Below are 18,299 nucleotides of genomic sequence, written 5' to 3' on the forward strand. Positions count from 1 at the left end.
CCCTGCTATAATTTTATTTTATTGAACGTCATTGTATATTATCGATTATTTTAAGCATTCGGCCCCCTATTATTCTGATTATGAACAGATAATAAGGTGTGCGCGGGTACACGGTATGCACCTATAGACACAGTATCGACTATTGACAGATTTCTAATAGGCGCGATTCCCGTCACTACTTAGTATGGAGACCAGTTTCAATTACCCCGCTGACATCTTGTACTTAAGTATTTTTTACACAAACGGACGGACCTACATAAACATGTGAGTGTTTTATTAGGATTCCTTACGTTTTGACAAACCGAAACTTATGATACACTAGCTTTTGCCCGCGGCGTCGCACGCGTTAGAAAGTGACAAAAAAGTAGCATATGTCACTCTCCATCCCTTCAACTATCTCCACCTAAAAAATCACGTCAATTCGTCGCTCCGTTTTGCCGTGAAAGACGGACAAACAAACAGACACACACACTTTCCCACTTATAATATTAGTATGGAAGTATGGATAGTTAGAATTCACCCTCGGCGGGGTAATTATAACAATTTCTGCCATCTCATATAAAAATCGCAATTTAAAGTATACACTATGAAGACAATATGTCGTAAAATTGCCGTAGATAGTAGTTTTAGGCAGTCAAAGTTGTACTTTATATTTCAGTAGTCGCAGTTACCCCGCTGGACCTTATTCGTATTTACCCTACAAGTAAATTCAGAAATGCGTGATATCGTACACAAAAGCTTTCTCAAGATTGGGTATTAGTCACTTAATCGTTGTCTTGATACCGATAGGGGGGGGGGGGACAAAACATGTACATATGTATTGACGCTTATTTGTTTGACAAGGGGGCAAAGTTAATGTTTCACTGCTCGTGCTAATATTGGTACACGAGCAAGCGAAAGATGAATCATACTTACGCTTGCTCGGTTATCAATAAGTACGTGCACATAAACAACAACTATGTCTCGTTGTAAAACAAAAATAGTTCCTTGAACTAAACTCTTTGCCTAATTCGGCCTCACTCCAACAAACTCAACATACCTCACCAAACCAAATTATATGTGCAATGCAAAGTTTAGAAATTATATGGAGGGCATCCATTAATTGACATCGCGAGGAAAGGCAACTTTATCTGAGGACCCTTTCCGTTTATCAGCATTTCCTGGTGCTGTAGCCGCATGGCATTTCTGCGACGCGAAACGAAAACGAAACGCCGCGAAAGGTAGTCTGGCTCTGTCGCGCCAATACGCAAGAGCGATAGAGATAGATATCTACGAGCGTTTCGTTTTGTGAGCGTTTGTGCCATTCGGCTACGTACCCTGAAATGCCCACTCACTTTGAGTTAAGAGAAGACCGCAATGTATACAGGGTGTACATACTTTGATGTGAGTCAGGGATGGATGGCAACTACCATAACCCGTACGTTTCAGCCAGTAAAAATGGTAAAATAATGATATTAAATCGATTTCGAATTTTAAGTTACTTTTAATATGTGTACCAGACACAAGAACCGATATCCCGTGCGTCTACGCGAAAACGACCTTAGAAGAACTTTCCACTATAAATTAATTGTAATTTATATATTTTAGAAAAAACAAACAGGATGCGAAAAAATAAAGCATATTTGCAACCTTTTTTTAAGCCAATCAATCGCCAATTTCTATCCATCCATGATCAAAAGCTTGTATGAGACCAAAAAACTGATGTTATAATAAGTATACCGACCATTTCTCAACACGCTTAGGTACTTTTTAAAAAGGTTGTAGAATTGAAGAAGGTTTGTGATTTTTAATAAGCAGAAATGTAATTGAAAATATTAATATCACTCCTGAGCTAGTTTAAGACTCTTGGTAAGCCCTGAGTCTATACAAAATAAACATTCTGGTAAAACAGATGTCTAACAAAATGAAAATGAGACGACCCACGCCTGCGGCCATAACTCACCTCATGTCTAATTAATATTGATAAAAAGCGGCTCCAATTTCAACATAAACGTGTAAAAATCTCACGCACCAAATGTTTTACGCATTTTTTCACGATAATTATTGGACGATGAGTGAGGGCCGAGCTAATTAAACGGGCAATTTTATTTACCTACGCTATTCGTTTTCGTCGTTTGTCGTGATGTTTGTTTACCAAAATACAGGTAAATAAGGTAAATACTTAGATGTAAGTACTTTGGTTTATGGTAAACAATAATTATACGTCTACAAATCCTGATTTTCCGAATAACTTTTAACGGATTGAAATAGTAAGATTGTCTTTCCCTATCTATGTATTAAATTAATCAGGGTCACTTGCACCAACCAATTAACTCGGGGTTAGTGGGCTGTCATCTGTGAAATTCCGGGCTGACCCTCCATTTTCGTTGAGGCAAGTGTCCTGCGTCCGTTTTCACATTATCCGATCCGATATCGGATGTCAGAAGGATTTCAATGGAAAAATCCAAGATGGCGCCTTTATTAATGTATGGGATATCAATCCGACATCCGATATCGGATCGGATAATGTGAAAACGATTTAGGGGTACACGGGTACCTACCAAACCGGGTTAAGTGTATCTGACCTTTTTGTTAATTGTTACACTGTTTTAGCGAGTAAAATTTGCTACTCTCGATTTGTGGTAATTGTATGAACTGTTAATAAACACTTTTCATCTAATAAGTCAATATAGTATGACTCTACCTTAGGGCCCATTTACACGACGTGCGAACTCGTATGCCATTTTAAATAATACATTGCGGACTGTTGAGGTTACATACAATTCAACACGCCAATCAAATACTGCAATGTAATAAAACTCGTAAGGTACAGCGGGGCAAATCTCGAGGGGGTCTATTGTAACTAATCCATTTTTTCCATTATTACACTATGATGTTAAGTTCTACGTGTATCCACTGAACAAGCTTACCGTATATAACCGGTAAAACATGGAAAAAATGGACCAGTAGGCCTAGCACATGATGGCCGCGGGAGTATGTCGCCGCGAGATAGATGCCACGTCTTCTTTTAACTGTATTAATGACATAAGGACGGGTAGTCTATCTCGCGGCGACATACTCTCGCGGCCATCATGTGCTAGGCCTACAGTTACCTACATTTGACGTCGAGATTTGCCCCGCTGTACCTACCTTATGAAAGTTCTGTCATCGATAGGCCCTGATAAAGTATAATTATAAAGCCCCGTTATACTCGTAAAAGTATCCCCTAACATTTCCATTTCCACAGTGCCTTTCTAACAAATGGCCAAAATTGAAGTTTGGTAACCGTACTTAGCGGGGATAGACTTCGCTTTCAATACAAAAGCGACACGGGGCGGGTTTCGGCAATTGGCTTTTATTGATAAGCCGCTTAGTGTTAATGCGTTGCATGTTTCATCCGTAATCGCGATTGGCCGCTGTCCTTATCTTTATGAATATGGTAAACACGTTATGTTTCGAAGTACCCTGTTTTCTACTTACCTGACCAATTATTTGAATACTCATTAAAATATAAAATATGGAAAGGTATTAACGCCGAACCGTACACTTCTAGTCAAGATTAGGGTCTCTCAATATTTTTTAGTACACACAGGAAAATATTATACAACAGTAAATTTACCAGGAATCATGCTGTCAGTTTATTTTAAAACACTTAAACAAAAATTTGATACTTAAATATTATAAACTAGACAATAACAAAATAGACATAGTGCCCAATATGTTGGCAGCATTTTCTCGCTAAATCGCAATACTTATACGTTATACTTACAGTAAATTTTATTTTTTCTCGATAAACATTAATTAAATTGTTTAAGTACTAAATCTTACAACTAGGGACCGGGCGGGCGTGTGGTCTAGTGGTAAAGACGTTAGCCGCGTAAGCTCGTGAAGACCCGGGTTCGATTCCCGGCTCGGCCACCAGTGGGCCTTGCCGTTTTTTCCTTCGTGTATGATATCTATTTCAATTTATTACTAAATCTAACATAAATAAATTAAAAACTGGAGTCAGCGTACTAAAATGATACGAGTATGTAAGGCTTGTATTGTGGGCAGGGGCACCTAGATATCGATATCGCCATTGAGTAGCAGTGTGAGATACGAGATTTTTTCAAAGTAGTGTCGATATGTATAATATACGTTTTTATATATATACAAATATTTATATAAATAGAAAACTATTTTATCTACATTGTAAATCTTAAATTGTCACAGGTCACCAGTTCAGTCAGCAGAATTGACTTGCAATACCGCTGTAGTAACTTTTAGTGCAATCATAAAAATAGTAAGGTGTAAATTTGGAAAATCGTAAACATGCCCATCATAATACTTATTTTGTGCTAGTAAAGTGATCTACGCACAAGTTTTATTACATCAGCAATTTTTGTTTCACGTTCTCTGCGCTACTTTTAAATTGTTCGGTTCGTAAAAAGTTATTGCTGAAATCAGTACTTTTCTTCTCTACGTTTGATCCATCACCAGAAGGCGTTAGATAGGCGAATCTAATTTTCTCGCGGCGACTTACTCCCGAGGGGCCTCTACCTAGAGGGTGAAGATGTTTAAGAGGGGGTAGAGCAGGGAGAATTTTCAGAATCTGTCAAATTACCCCATTACACACACAAACACCCTTCACTCACACTACCTCAATTTACTGTGAAAGGTCAGTGACCCTTAATTTTTTTCAAGAGTGTTATTTTGAGTTTGTAGTCAACTACTGACCTCCTTTGAGAAATTAAAACTGTAAAAAAGGTAGCATACAAGAAGACAGAGAAAAAATACGCGTCATCTAGCTTTCCTTCTCTGTCCATGTCTCATGTGACTTTAATTTACCTAAATATGTAGATAACGTTCCTTACTCAGTTGATTGTTTACCTAGGTGTATTTCAAATTACTTTGCACTTCATTTTGCGTTACTTTTCTATACTTAGATTAAAAATCGTCAGCCTGCCTATCCCCGCAAACATTTTTCAAAGACGTGTGTGAAGGCCGATACCTCCAGGCAAACAATTATGGTCGCGTGCTAAATGATAAAACATCAGCCCTATCGCTTTATTTGTAAGTGCGATAGGGACGGTCCGATGTTTTATCATTTATCGCGCGACCATGATTGCCCTGCAGGTCTTCAGAGGCCTGAGCTGTGCATTACGTATATGCGGGTTGTATTAAAGACTATCAGATATTTTCTTTATTCTTTTTGGTCGTTTTAGCTTCGTTTTTTTATCATTTAGTTTATACAAAAATAAAGCATGTGTATAAAATAAAAACCTAATGAATAGAGTACAGCTAGCAGCAGTCAAGTCAGAGACCCAAAGGAAGACAGGAAGAATATCGACGCATATCTTATCATATCCAATACCGCCATCGCTATCTGCATCAGACTCTTGATCTTACCCAATTTCCTAGTCTCTTCTCTTAATTTCAGTTTCTTGAGTTGAAAATGTTGAAACTCATACTTAGCATTAAATAAAACACAAATACATATAAAATCACAATATAATTTTAAATTATGGCTTAGGCCCTGTACCAGTTGCAGTCGCCACGTCTGTAAAGCCACTTGTAGTTTCTTTTAAATGGCTAAATACCTAGATGTTATGTCATAAACATCTGTGACGTGACTGAAAATTAAAAAACATCGCTCAGAGATAAGGTTCAAATTAGCATGGCAAAAAATACAACAGTGCAGTCAAAATACCATCAAAATACGAAAAAGCAAATATCAATGTCGCCGTATTTCAGGCAATAAGGGCTGTTTTCTCAAATATGAAAAAATCTCAAAAGCAGAACTTTATTAAGACTTTCTAGGAAAATTATTTTGAACTTGATAGGTAGAACAATTTATAAAAGTTTTACAGAAAAAAATTCTGAACTAAGTTTGTAACTATATGAAAAGCATTTTTTTATCTCAGATTGCATATTTTAGTATCGTAACGATTTTTCTTTCAAATAAAAAGAGAATTATTAGAAAAGGTTCACGGTGTCTGCCGTAAACTGGGGTTACATTGACCAATTTGGGAATTTAAACTTCTCTAGCTTCTACATTTAATGGGTATTTTTACCCATTAAATGTAGAAGTTAGAGAAGTATAAATTCCATAATTGGTCAATGTAACGTAACAAAGAAAGAAAAAAATGGGACCATCAACTTTTTTAGTCTTTTCCTGCTAAAAATATAGAAAGGTAACAAAATAATGTACGCAAAAAAAAACGATGTTATCAAACTTAAACTGACATTGGGGTTACTTTGATACCCTATGTATTTTTTTAATGGTAATCGAATGTAATCCCTTACAAAAGTATTTTATCTCAAGAAAAGATAAAAAACGGTTCGCAGAGTCAAATATTACAACTCTTTAACGCTATTTTGGGGTTACTTTGATTAAAAATAAAAATTACCATCTTCGAAAAACCAACTTTATTTGCAATTGTTTCAATATTTATCACAAGAAGAGATCAAATTATCAGTCTCAACAAGTACCGTGACATAATCAGACAATAATCAACTATGTGTCATTATGGTCAATGTTACCCCATGCAAGTGATCAAAGACACCCCACATAGTAAATAATTAGTAATAAATGCCTAGTTTGACTTTATGATACAACACTCAATACAATGGTATAGCTAAACACATGTCTGGCAAGCTAATGTTCACTGTGAACCTTTTACTTTAATACCCACTACGTTAGTTTAGAAGTTATTTAAACATGAAAAATAGCAACAAACTATGCTTATATTTTGACACGTTATCCGCACTGCCCACGACCATACTTACTTGTTCACTGCGTCAGAGCACCATATAACTATAAAGGTTGGTTTAGGGTTATCATATGTCTAGATTTCGATAAATTTATTTTATTAATACATTACCGACTACTCATAACATATTAGCTCGTGACAGGTCAGGTTTTGTTCGTAATCCAAAAAAGTCAACCCTAGCACTTTTCCCTATTCACCCCCTTCCCGACCCCATTCACCCCAACGTTAGGGTGAGCGAAAATTACTAAATAAAACGACATATTTTCAAAGACAACCCGGAGTTCACACCGCTGGAAGATTTTTTGTGTAAAAAATTATCATGGCACATATAAAAAAACTGCTATCGACGTTCAAAAGTCGGTTTTGGCCCTATTCACCACAAATTAAGTTAGTTCATACCCGTTCCGACCCCATGAACCCAAAATCTTCAGAAAATGATGTACTAAGTAGCCCAAAGTACAGCGCCATCCTAGGTGAATTGGGTAACTAATTTATGCAAACTACTTAAGTCGCAATAGATGTCATTTCATTTAGTATTTTGGAGGTAACTAGTAAAGATAATTTAGTTTTACAATTGTGCGAAAATAGATTCTCATTTGGCCGGATTTTTTAACCGAATTCCAAAATTCAAAAGGTTATAAATGTATAGTTTTTTTTAAATATCACTCCTGGTCCAATTTAATATCCCACAAATATTAACGGCAAACTGATAATGACTTAAGTATTTTTGAAATAAATTTGTGACAAATGTGGGTAGTTTAGTAATTAGGCGCCGACTGATTGTGGGTAGGTTATATTTTCGCTCTCTGCTAATAAATCTTGTATGGAACGGACGTGTTTTCTTTGGTGCCTCTTCATCAGCGCTGATCTTCGGCTGGGAGCATACCTTACAAAATTGAATGCCGAAAAAAAGTTTATCAGCAAAAATTACTTACTTGAAAATAAAGTCATAACCGTTTTCATACTTATGCATTGAAATAGATATCACGCACGAAAGTAAGAACGACAAGGCCTCCTGGTGGCTGAGCCGGGAATCGAACCCGCCATCTCTCTCGCTATACCCTAATCCTCTAAGTGCCACTTGCACCAACGAATATGGAGGGTTAACCCACCATTTTACATGGAATTTGACAGTTGACAGCCCACTAACCCTGAGTTAAGTGGTTGGTGCAAAAGGGCCTTAAAGATTCATATACGAGGTGGTCAAAATGTGCCTATCAGAGATAACATACACTAGAGAAATTTCGTCGGGTACCACACGGCGGGCGGGTGGCCTAGTGGTAATGACGTTAGCTGCGTAAGCTGAAGACCCGGGTTCGATTCCCGGCTCGGCCACCAGTGGGCCTTATCGTTTTTTCTTTCGTGTATGATATCTATTTCAATTTATGTATGTATGTATGTGAACACTTTATTGTACATAAGACAAGTTAGGACATAAAAATACAGTATAGTTATGGTGTACAAAGGCGAACTTATACCTATAAGGGATCTCTTCCAACCTTTGAGCGAATTGAGAATTTATTATTTATATAAACTTGAAAATAACAAATCAAAAATTATTCAATAAAATAATTTTATTTCTTCCCCCTAGATGTATAGTTTCATACTTATGATTTTTATTTTAAAGTAATCCGTTTATATTATAGCAACCATGGGTGATTTTTGTGGACTTAAGTAGAAACGTTGACTTGTGGTTGACAGAAGTGTGATTAACATTTCTAAATGTTAATTTATTGTATCTAGTCTAACTACGAAGCAATACATTGACGTATAAATTGCGTCCATATACAGAGAGGTCATTCATAAAAACATCACTTTAGGTAAGTTATATATCTTTTATACAATTTGACAACCATTGACTACACATCCCAATTCACCCCTCTTCCGACCCTAATCACCCCCTTCGTAAACCTATTCACCCCTTTACGACCCGTTTCCCCCATTATTGATCCTATTCACCCCTCAGGCCGCGGATATTTGTTCATCCCGTAAAAGTTCCCCAACACAGTTGCATCGCTTTCTTCATGAAAACCATTATAAAAATGAAAATATGTCTTATGATTTTCTGTTAAACATAAACTTTAGAAGGTATACACTACATTCAAAAGGATAATGAACAAATTCTTAGCAAAATTTCACACAAAAATGAAGTTAAAATGAGTAAAAAATCCAATAAATTTGAATGCCTACTTTGACAGACATTTTCATGTCTGTAAATATATTATTTACATAAATCATAAAATATATTATTTAAATATAATAGCATTATATACCCCGGGAACCCTATTCACCCCAAATTACGGTATTTATTAAATTGTCAATATGTAAAATGTCGGAAAGTACGGAACGGAACCCTACACTGACCGTGGTCCGATGCGCTCTTGGCCGGTTTTTCTTATATAAAATAATATAAAAATTCACCTCCCAATTTATAATAAGTTTTTTTGCAAAAAAATCATTTTTGGCACAGGCTTTACCTTAGCCGACTGTACCTTTCTTTCAAAAATCATCTATTGCTCTCCGAGATGTCTCTAAATACCACTTACTCAATGGGGATACGACGTTTCATAACAGAGTTCCTCTGACCACCTTTCTGCTCCATCATCAGATCACCTCCATGATACCAGAATATTGCATTGTCACGTGATTTACATAAGTGTGCAAAATTTCAGCTCAATCGCAAATCGGAAAGCGGGTCAAATTTAGCTTCTACGTTTTGGCCCAAACTAAGATAAATACTAACAAGGCAAGTTGAATAAAAGCTTGTAAAAAGGCTTCTGATATCAGATTTGTAATAAGTTTACTTGTCATAGTTTATCAACAGATGAGACAGACATATGCACTGACAATACTTCACGTGTTTCGTGAGATGTCAAATCACCTCATACAATTTACCGCTCTAAGGCAACTAAGGTAGGGTTTGTTATTGCACTTTAATTACATATTAATGATTTCTAGCCCGTAAGATATATATTTGCTTTAACAATGGATAGATATTTATGCGAGTGAGAGTGTAATTTAGATTTTTATTTATAAGGAATCAAATATTTTTAAGCTACCCGATCATACAGATATTTCTGCGGATAGGACACTCCCCACATCTGCCGTCTAGCAATCGTAGCGTCGGGCCAACTGTATGGCTAAGCCGCGCCGACGCGGCGTCTTTTTCCATACAGTTGGCCCGACGCTACGCTCGCGAGACGCTAGAAAGAGAGACGATGTTTTTGCCGGTCACGGAGCATCACAAATTTTTGCCGGGAATATGTCGTCATATACTTATGGTCCCTTATAGAAAATTAGATATTTTTGCACGGCCGTTCATAGTCATATAATTATGCTGGTGACTGTTCCATGAATATTTGGTCTAGTCTAGTTGAGTGGAGAAGTACCATTCAAAACGAGCGTTAACTTTCTAAACAACAATATATTTAGGTACTTTATAATTATTATTGTTTTCAACTTACGGTTACGTGTTCGTGGTATGCACAGAGTAAATCTTTAATGAAATTGAGACATTTTTTTATATATACAATTAAATTTGAACTAGAACCACTAAACCTATACCCGCTCGCATTCCCCTTTTTTCTATTCTAAGTAAGAATCAGTTAATAAGTATCTGAATATATGTATGAATAAATTAAATTGTAATTGTTTACATACAACCTGTGAAGTTTGGTTGACAAAATTTGACGTAGGTGCTGTCATATATATTTTTAAAATGACGTACTGTTAATACCAGCGTAATGAAAATGTATTCCGATGAGTAAAAGAAAACATGAAACTTTTTTCAATTTAACCGAACTAGAATGAAATCATTTATACTCATTCGGTTGTGTTCGTTATTTTCTTTAATAATGTGATATATTTTTATTTATTTTTTATGCACAAGCCATGCACCTTTAAACTTTAAATGAGATTGGATCTCCACCTGACATTATTGATTTACCCTATTTATTTTGAGCACAGTTTTACACTGGTATGGTTTTTCGTGTACGTACACTATTTTCTGTCAAAATATTTGTCAAATTTAAACGTCAACGCGGAGCGACCGGCGACACGTCTGCCTCCGATGAGCCGCTCAGGGCGTCTAATCGAAAGGAGAATTCTGACAGCAATGGCGAATGTATGGAAATTTTACGATAGTTTAAATTTAAGGTAAAATTTCTTTGTTGCCTTTGAGAGGAAAAATATAAAAAACCTCAAAACTTCTAGTCCATTTATCTGGCTTTTAGAATCACTTAATGTTATAACTAAAGTATTGAATTTTTTTAACAAAGTTTACTAAACGGCGACATACGTTTTTCTCATTTTAGGTCAACTTTGTGTGGGTTTAGTTATTACACCGTTAATAATTGGAGATTGTGAATAGTCAAAAGTTGTAGACACACTCTTTAAGATAATAACTACATTTATTTTATTTCATTTAATTTAGAAATGTGAGCAGCATTTGTTAAACGCCGAATGCACTTTTCGAGGATTTCGTACGACCCCCTCTTAATAGAACTGCGACCCCCTGGAAAATGAAACTGCTATCAGAAAGTAGGTTAGGTTAGGTTAGAACTGTGACCCCCTGGAAAAGGTAACAGCTTGAAAAGTAGGTTAGGTTAGGTTAGAGCTGTGACCCCCTGGAAAATGAAACTGCAAAAGTAGGTTAGGTAATAATATGGGCAACAATTAATATGGCAATAATTGCTTATGGCGTTTGTATATTATATTAAACCATATTATTGCACTTAATAATATGGCTAACAAATAGTATGGCATTGTATGATTATGGAAGGTAATGTTCGGATAAACAACCAGTATGTCATACAATGTTTATGATAAACAAATCATTCTGGCAAATGAAATTCAGGCAAGTTAGATTCGGGCATATGAATATTATGTTAAATGACTGTCGGGCAAACAATAGACAACCGACTTCTTACACCTCCGAAGGTATTCCAGTTTTTCATACTTAATCCATTGATCTTCAATAGATATCCCTAGGACGAACACTAGTTAACAAAAAACTTGATTCGTGTTTTGAACTCGACCATCGAGTTCAACAAGGTTACGCAAAAAATTAAAATATAACCACAAAATTAAAATTTTGAAAAAACCCCCGACCGCGACATAGTGGACCGATTTTTATGAAACATGAGCCATGGCTAAGAACACTCCCGACTAACTCAGCTATCAAACAAAAAAAACTAAATTGAATTCGGGAGCTACGATGCCACAGACAGACAGACAAACAGACAGACAGACACACACACACACAGACAGACATGTCTAGAGATGCTGGATGGAGGCCTGGTCCCAAGGCCAGACGCATACCATCCTCCTCTGGAGATATCGGTTCCAATGGATGGTATCGCAGGTCGAGCTCCAACCGAACGCCTGGAACCTGGTAATGTGTCGAACAGGCGGTCGATATATTGTACAAAAAATTGTATGAGGTTTTTGATCTCTGTATACCGAAACGAAATCGACCGGCGAAACCAAGTAGACGTTATCCCGTTTGGTACACTTCAGAGTTGATCAGTGACCTTAAACGAAAAGGCGAGCTTCACAAAAAGTGGAAAGCCACTAAAAATAAAGACGTTTACAACGAGTTCTCGAATTTGAGGTCCAAAGTGAAGAAACGTATAGCGTCGGCTTATGAAGATTACCTCGACCGAATTCAGAGTAGACTAAGAGAAAATCCCCGTGCGTTTTGGCAACATCTTGACAGTCTGAAGACAAAGGGTGGTTTTGTCTCTAGTATAGAGTCTGGTGGCCAAAAATACACTGGAAGTAAGGTTGCTAGGGCTTTTGCCGACTATTTTTCAGAGGTTTTCTTGCCTGACATACCCAATCTGGACCCGAGCAAGCAATGGAGTGGAAATCAAACTCCTGATGCTAACCTCATTCACATTACGTCCATATCAATGGAAGAGGTGGTAACAGGCATTAAACGGATGAAGTCTAAGTCCTCAGTTGGGCACGATAACGTACCGGCGTATATTTTGAAAGGATGTGCAGAGAGTCTTAAGATTCAGCGATAAGACCGCCTGTTGTTACCTCTGTTTAATTTGTTTTGTTTCTTGTGTATTACTTGTAAACTATGTGAGGTGTGCAATAAAGAGTATTGTATTGTATTGTATTGTATTGTATTCCTTTGCATTTTATTTTCAACTTGGCTCTCGGTTCTGGGTGTTACCCGCATCAGTGGAAAGTTTCTAGAGTAAGGCCGATTCCTAAGGGGAGTGATCTTACTGTGGCGGAGAATTACAGGCCAATAGCTGTTCTTCCTACGCTGGCCAAATTGTTTGAGTCCATACTCCATAAAACTCTGTCAGTACAGACTAGACCTTTTCTGTGTGATGCGCAGCACGGTTTTAGGCCGAATCGCTCTGTAAACACGAATCTTCTGATTTTAGTCGATAGCATTTCGGAACACCTTGATAGAGGTATACAGGTTGATGTGCTGTATCTTGATTTTAGAAAGGCTTTCGATCGCGTAGATAATGATGTATTGCTGGAAAAGTTAAGCCGTATTGGTTTTTCTACTGGATTGCTAAAATTATTTGCAAGTTATCTACGTGATCGACAGCAATTTATCCGACATGGTTGCTTTGTATCGGCTCCATACCATACGCGATCGGGCGTCAGCCAGGGCTCCATACTGGGACCATTCCTGTTCGGAATCATGATTAATGATCTCCAGTCAGTTCTGAAGTCATCTCAATGTCTCCTTTACGCCGACGATTTAAAGTTAGTTTACGGGGTGGAGCAAGGAACTGACTGTGAATCGTTGCAAGCGGACATCAACCTGTTGTATCAGTGGAGTATGGAAAACAGGCTTCTTTTCAATTCTGCCAAATGTTGTGTCTGTACTTTCAGCCGCTCACAGGCTCCAATACTTGCGCAGTACTTTCTGGGATCAGAGACTATAAATAGAGTATTTTCAGTTAAAGATCTAGGCGTGGTCTTCGATACGCGTCTCACGTTCCACGAGCACATAGTGTCTCTTGTGGCCGACTGCTATCGAAGACTAGGGTTTGTAGTCCGTAACATGCGGGAGTTTAACGATCCACTGGCCATCAAGCTCGTGTATAACGCTTTGGTTAGAAGCAAATTAGAGGCTTCGTCGATTGTATGGCTACCGTATGAATCCACATACTCGTTAATGCTCGAGAAAGTGCAAAAAGCTTTCCTAAGGTTTTTGTACAAAAAAATGTATGGGTACTACCCGCTTTTGTATCCAACCAAGTACCTCTTGGGAACCCTTGGATACAATTCATTGGAAGTCAGAATGACCTTTAGTTTGTTAGGTACTGCGTGTCGAGTGCTGCGCGGAGAGTCAGATTGCCCGGAACTAGTTAGCCGCCTCGTGCGACTGTATGTTCCGGGAGTCTCCAGAATAGATCTCAGGCCTCGGCGACGCGTTCTTTTAGCGGTGCCGGCTGCGCGAACTGTGTCGCGAAGGAACTCTCCACTACTGCGTGCTCTCTCACTACTGAATGCGCTCTTGGCGTCAACACCCGAGTGCGATCTGATTGCATGGCGATGGGCGGCTGTGAGAAAGGAATGCTTGAGGTTTTGTGAGGAAATGGATGCTAGGCCATCGAGTGTAATGTGAGGTACTTAGTGTTATATTGATTGTACCTTTCTAATTTTATACGTTGTTATATGTTATTTAAGTTTCATGGCGTATTAGCTCACTGTAATGTCATGTTAACGTATCGACAAAAAAAAAATAAAAAAATAAAAAATGTCAAACTTATACCCAACACCACGGGGTGTTGGGTATAAGTTTGACATTTTTTATTTTTTTATTTTTTTTTTGTCGATACGTTAACATGACATTACATATAAGCACACACAAAAGGAATAACGATTAGTCACATAAAAGGAATAACGATTATTAAAGTAACACGTTACATACATAATGCACAAATATTCTAACTGCTTCTATTTTTAACCCCCCGTCGTAAAAACGACGGCGTTTTTACGACGGGGGGTTAAAAATAGAAGCAGTTAGAATATTTGTGCATTATGTATGTAACGTGTTACTTTAATAATCGTTATTCCTTTTATTTAAATTATGTCCTGAAATATGTAACTTCGAAATTGTGACTAGTTGGAAAGACCGGCATATAAGAGTAAGGCACCTTTATTAAATAGGCTTTATCGGAAATAAGTCGAGTTTAAACGGGTGTTGTAGGATAATTTTAAGTATAAGTTTCGGCTTTGCTTTTGTTGTCTGGACCTGAAAAAGAAGGTTATCAGGTTCATTTACGGGACATATGAAGGTCTTGCCGTATAAATAGAAAAATGCTGATATGTTAAAAAATATCAACGTTATTTGTTTTAATATCTATCACATTTACTCCTTGTTATTACAGAATATAACAATGAACATGATTTTGATACTTTATTTCCATATGAAATTACGCGACAACGAGCACTAGACGGTCATTCGGTACTCAGCGTATGGGGACGGTCAACCCGCCGAGCCTTAAAAAAAAGTGATTTTTATCACATAATTTAATTAACCAAATTATTATAAAAGCTGTGTAGAATATAAAATTTGCTAGCCCATAGGACCATGCGGATCACTCCAGACTACTTTAATAGCCTAGTTTTATCCACTTAAACTTTATTTCAAATAAACTTACTGAATATTCGGACCGTCAGGGTAAAAGTAATATAAAGTAAGATCGGTTAGTATAACTCCCAACAACATAACTGTTGTTTATGTAAGGCTGTTGTCTATATTTAGGTACACTGTGCGCGAACGCGCATTCAATTTTAATTACATTGCGGGCTGTTGAGGTTAGGTCCTTTCAGCACAACAATGAAATACCGCAAAGCACTGAAACTCGTATACACCCAGTCTTTTACCCTGACGGTCCCAATATTCAGTATAGTCACCAGGAAACTCCTTATGCCCTTAAATTTAAACATAAGCCATGTTTAAATTTTGCCCCCATATTTTGGAGTACTTTCAGTCTTATTTATTCTAGCTATCGAACGTTCGCGCCTCGTCGCACCGGTCGTGCTATAAAACCATATAATAACCCCGGCGCGACAATTTCTGTGGAGAGCAAAATGTGCGCAATTTTCGTGGTGATGGCGTGTATAATTTACTTTCAGTTTATATAGATATTCTTTGAGTATAAGACGGTTCATTGAACTGCAAGTTCATTAATTCGTTGTAGGATTCACCTATTTCCAATTTCTGTATACCTATTTATTTTTTGATATATGTTGCTTCTTATTGAACAAGAAGCAAGACATAATAATTTGTACATCAAACAAATCAAATCAAAACTCCACAAAATGAGAGTTATTATTATTACTTAGTGACATTGGAAAAATAAGTACCTAAGTAAATATGTATTCCCATACATCCCCTTTTTTTATTATTATTTCCTTTATTTATCTTTCTTCTTAAGTTAGGTTATTTATAATATGATTATAAAAGTAAAATACAAAACCACATACAAAACAATACAAAATATATAAACACATTATAAAAAACCTAACCTAGGGTGCCGCCAGCAGCGGGGCAGGGCCCAAGCTGCCGGTGGTTATTATTATTTATTATTTATTTGTTTCTGAGTCATGGATGTTTTCTATGTATATAAGTATTTATATATTATATATATCGTTGTCTGAGTACCCACAACACAAGCCTTCTTGAGCTTACCGTGGGCCTCAGTCAATCTGTGTAAGAATGTCCTATAATATTTATTTATTTATTTATTTATTAGAATACAGCGGTAACCTTATAATTACAATATTGCCCCGCAAAACTCTGGAAAGAGTTTGACTGCAGGAAAAGCAGTCTCTAATATGTATGTATAATACTTAATCTTAATAAAGCGCATGCTCAAGATAAGTATCTATTTAAGTATTCAGACGAAAGTTGGGTGATTCTTGAAAGTGTCCATTTTCCCCGTCCTAGGACAAAAAGTACCCGTAATATTGAAATAAATCATCAAACAATTTTTTTATCATTATAGTACCACATAATCTAACTGGGGCATGAATGCATTTTTATTTAAGGTTAGTTTTTTAGATTTAAATCAACTATAGTTTTAAGTTAAATCGTTACATAATTAGTTTATGATTTCAATGAAAATAATGGTTCCTGTGTTTACTGTATTTTCTTGAGCATCTGTAATGAAAGGTTTGTCCGGAGCTTAGCTATCATTCCCTTGGTGCCTCACTAAACAACGTGCATACCCCTACTAAAACACTTTTCAAGACTTTGAGCCCACCGTGCCTAATAAGCGTCCGTAACGCTCCCGACACCACGGGGAGGGGACATGAAGTCGTGGGAGTTCTAAGCTATGACGACCGGTCTGGCTCAGTCAGTAGTGATGAGCACAAATATTGTTCCTGAGTCATGGATGTTTTCTATGTATATAAGTATGTATTTATCTATTTAAGTATGTATATCGTCGCTTAGCACCCATATTACAAGCTTTGCTTAGTTTGGGGCTAAGTTGATCTGTGTAAAGTGTCCCCAATATTTATTTATTTATTTATTTATTTAAATGAAGGTAAATATATCATTTCCCTGACTGTGGTTCACTGTAATTATCATTACCCTGTATTTTTATATAAAATTTATTACTTGCAATAAGCTTAGCGTCTTTAGTGACAATGATAATAATAGTATATGGATGCCTGCGTGTATTGATTATTTAGCTAACTTCATATTAATTACTTATACAGTTTCTGCAAAATCGACAAAAAACACTTTTTTCTCATTCCCCTGGTTCTCATTCCCTTGGATTTTAAACAGGGTAATGACAATTTTCCTAAGCTTTTTGAACTAAATTAATTGAAAGTGATGCCTATTCGATAAATATTGTTATGATTAAATATAATTTCATATTTAATTACAACTACGTTACATTTTGTTTAAAACAAAATACGCCAAAGGAATGACATCAAGAATCGAATTCTCAGGAATGACCCAGTTAAATTCTAAAGTAAAAAAAAATCATTCTACCTACGGCGGGATTTAAACCTCGGAATGGTCTCTGCAAGTCTGCAGGCCGAGCAGGCAAAAGCTATCCTTGAACTACTCATAGTGTATCAATATAGGTCCCTCTTTTATATTCATTCCCTTGTGTCCTGATCTTGTGAGATTGAAAAGTAGGAGATGTCTCAGTAATTAAGTACTTAATAACTCATCTCTGGACAATCATACCTTTAGAAAAAACATTATTTTAAGGGCCGGTTTTTCAGTCGCCAGATAAATATATCTACCAGATAAAGTTATCACTATCCTTTTCATCACACGTATAAATGACAATGACAGCTAACCTTTATCTGACCGATATTATTTATCTGGCGATTGAAAAACCAGCCCTTAGGAAACTATTAATTACTGTCTAGATATCTATTAACTATTACCTATACGGGCTATACGTAATTTCGTCGACACTAAGTTAAATTACCACAGTACCTAATCCACTAAAACGACTAGCGACTTCGCAGTTCGGCGTAGGCGTAATCGAACCTATTAATCTTAGTGTCTGGATAAACGGGTAGAAAGGACATTATGAAATTTATGGTTAGACT

At 36.8% G+C, this 18,299-nt stretch overlaps 1 protein-coding gene across 1 annotated transcript in view; it reads right to left on the reverse strand.

Moving 5' to 3' along the window:
* Nucleotides 1–18,299, reverse strand: part of LOC125226868 — a 162,004-nt gene that overhangs the window by 33,204 nt on the left and 110,501 nt on the right. The window lies entirely within an intron of this gene.

The sequence above is a fragment of the Leguminivora glycinivorella genome, chromosome 6 (assembly GCF_023078275.1).
Source record: "Leguminivora glycinivorella isolate SPB_JAAS2020 chromosome 6, LegGlyc_1.1, whole genome shotgun sequence".
Lineage (NCBI taxonomy): Eukaryota > Metazoa > Arthropoda > Insecta > Lepidoptera > Tortricidae > Leguminivora > Leguminivora glycinivorella.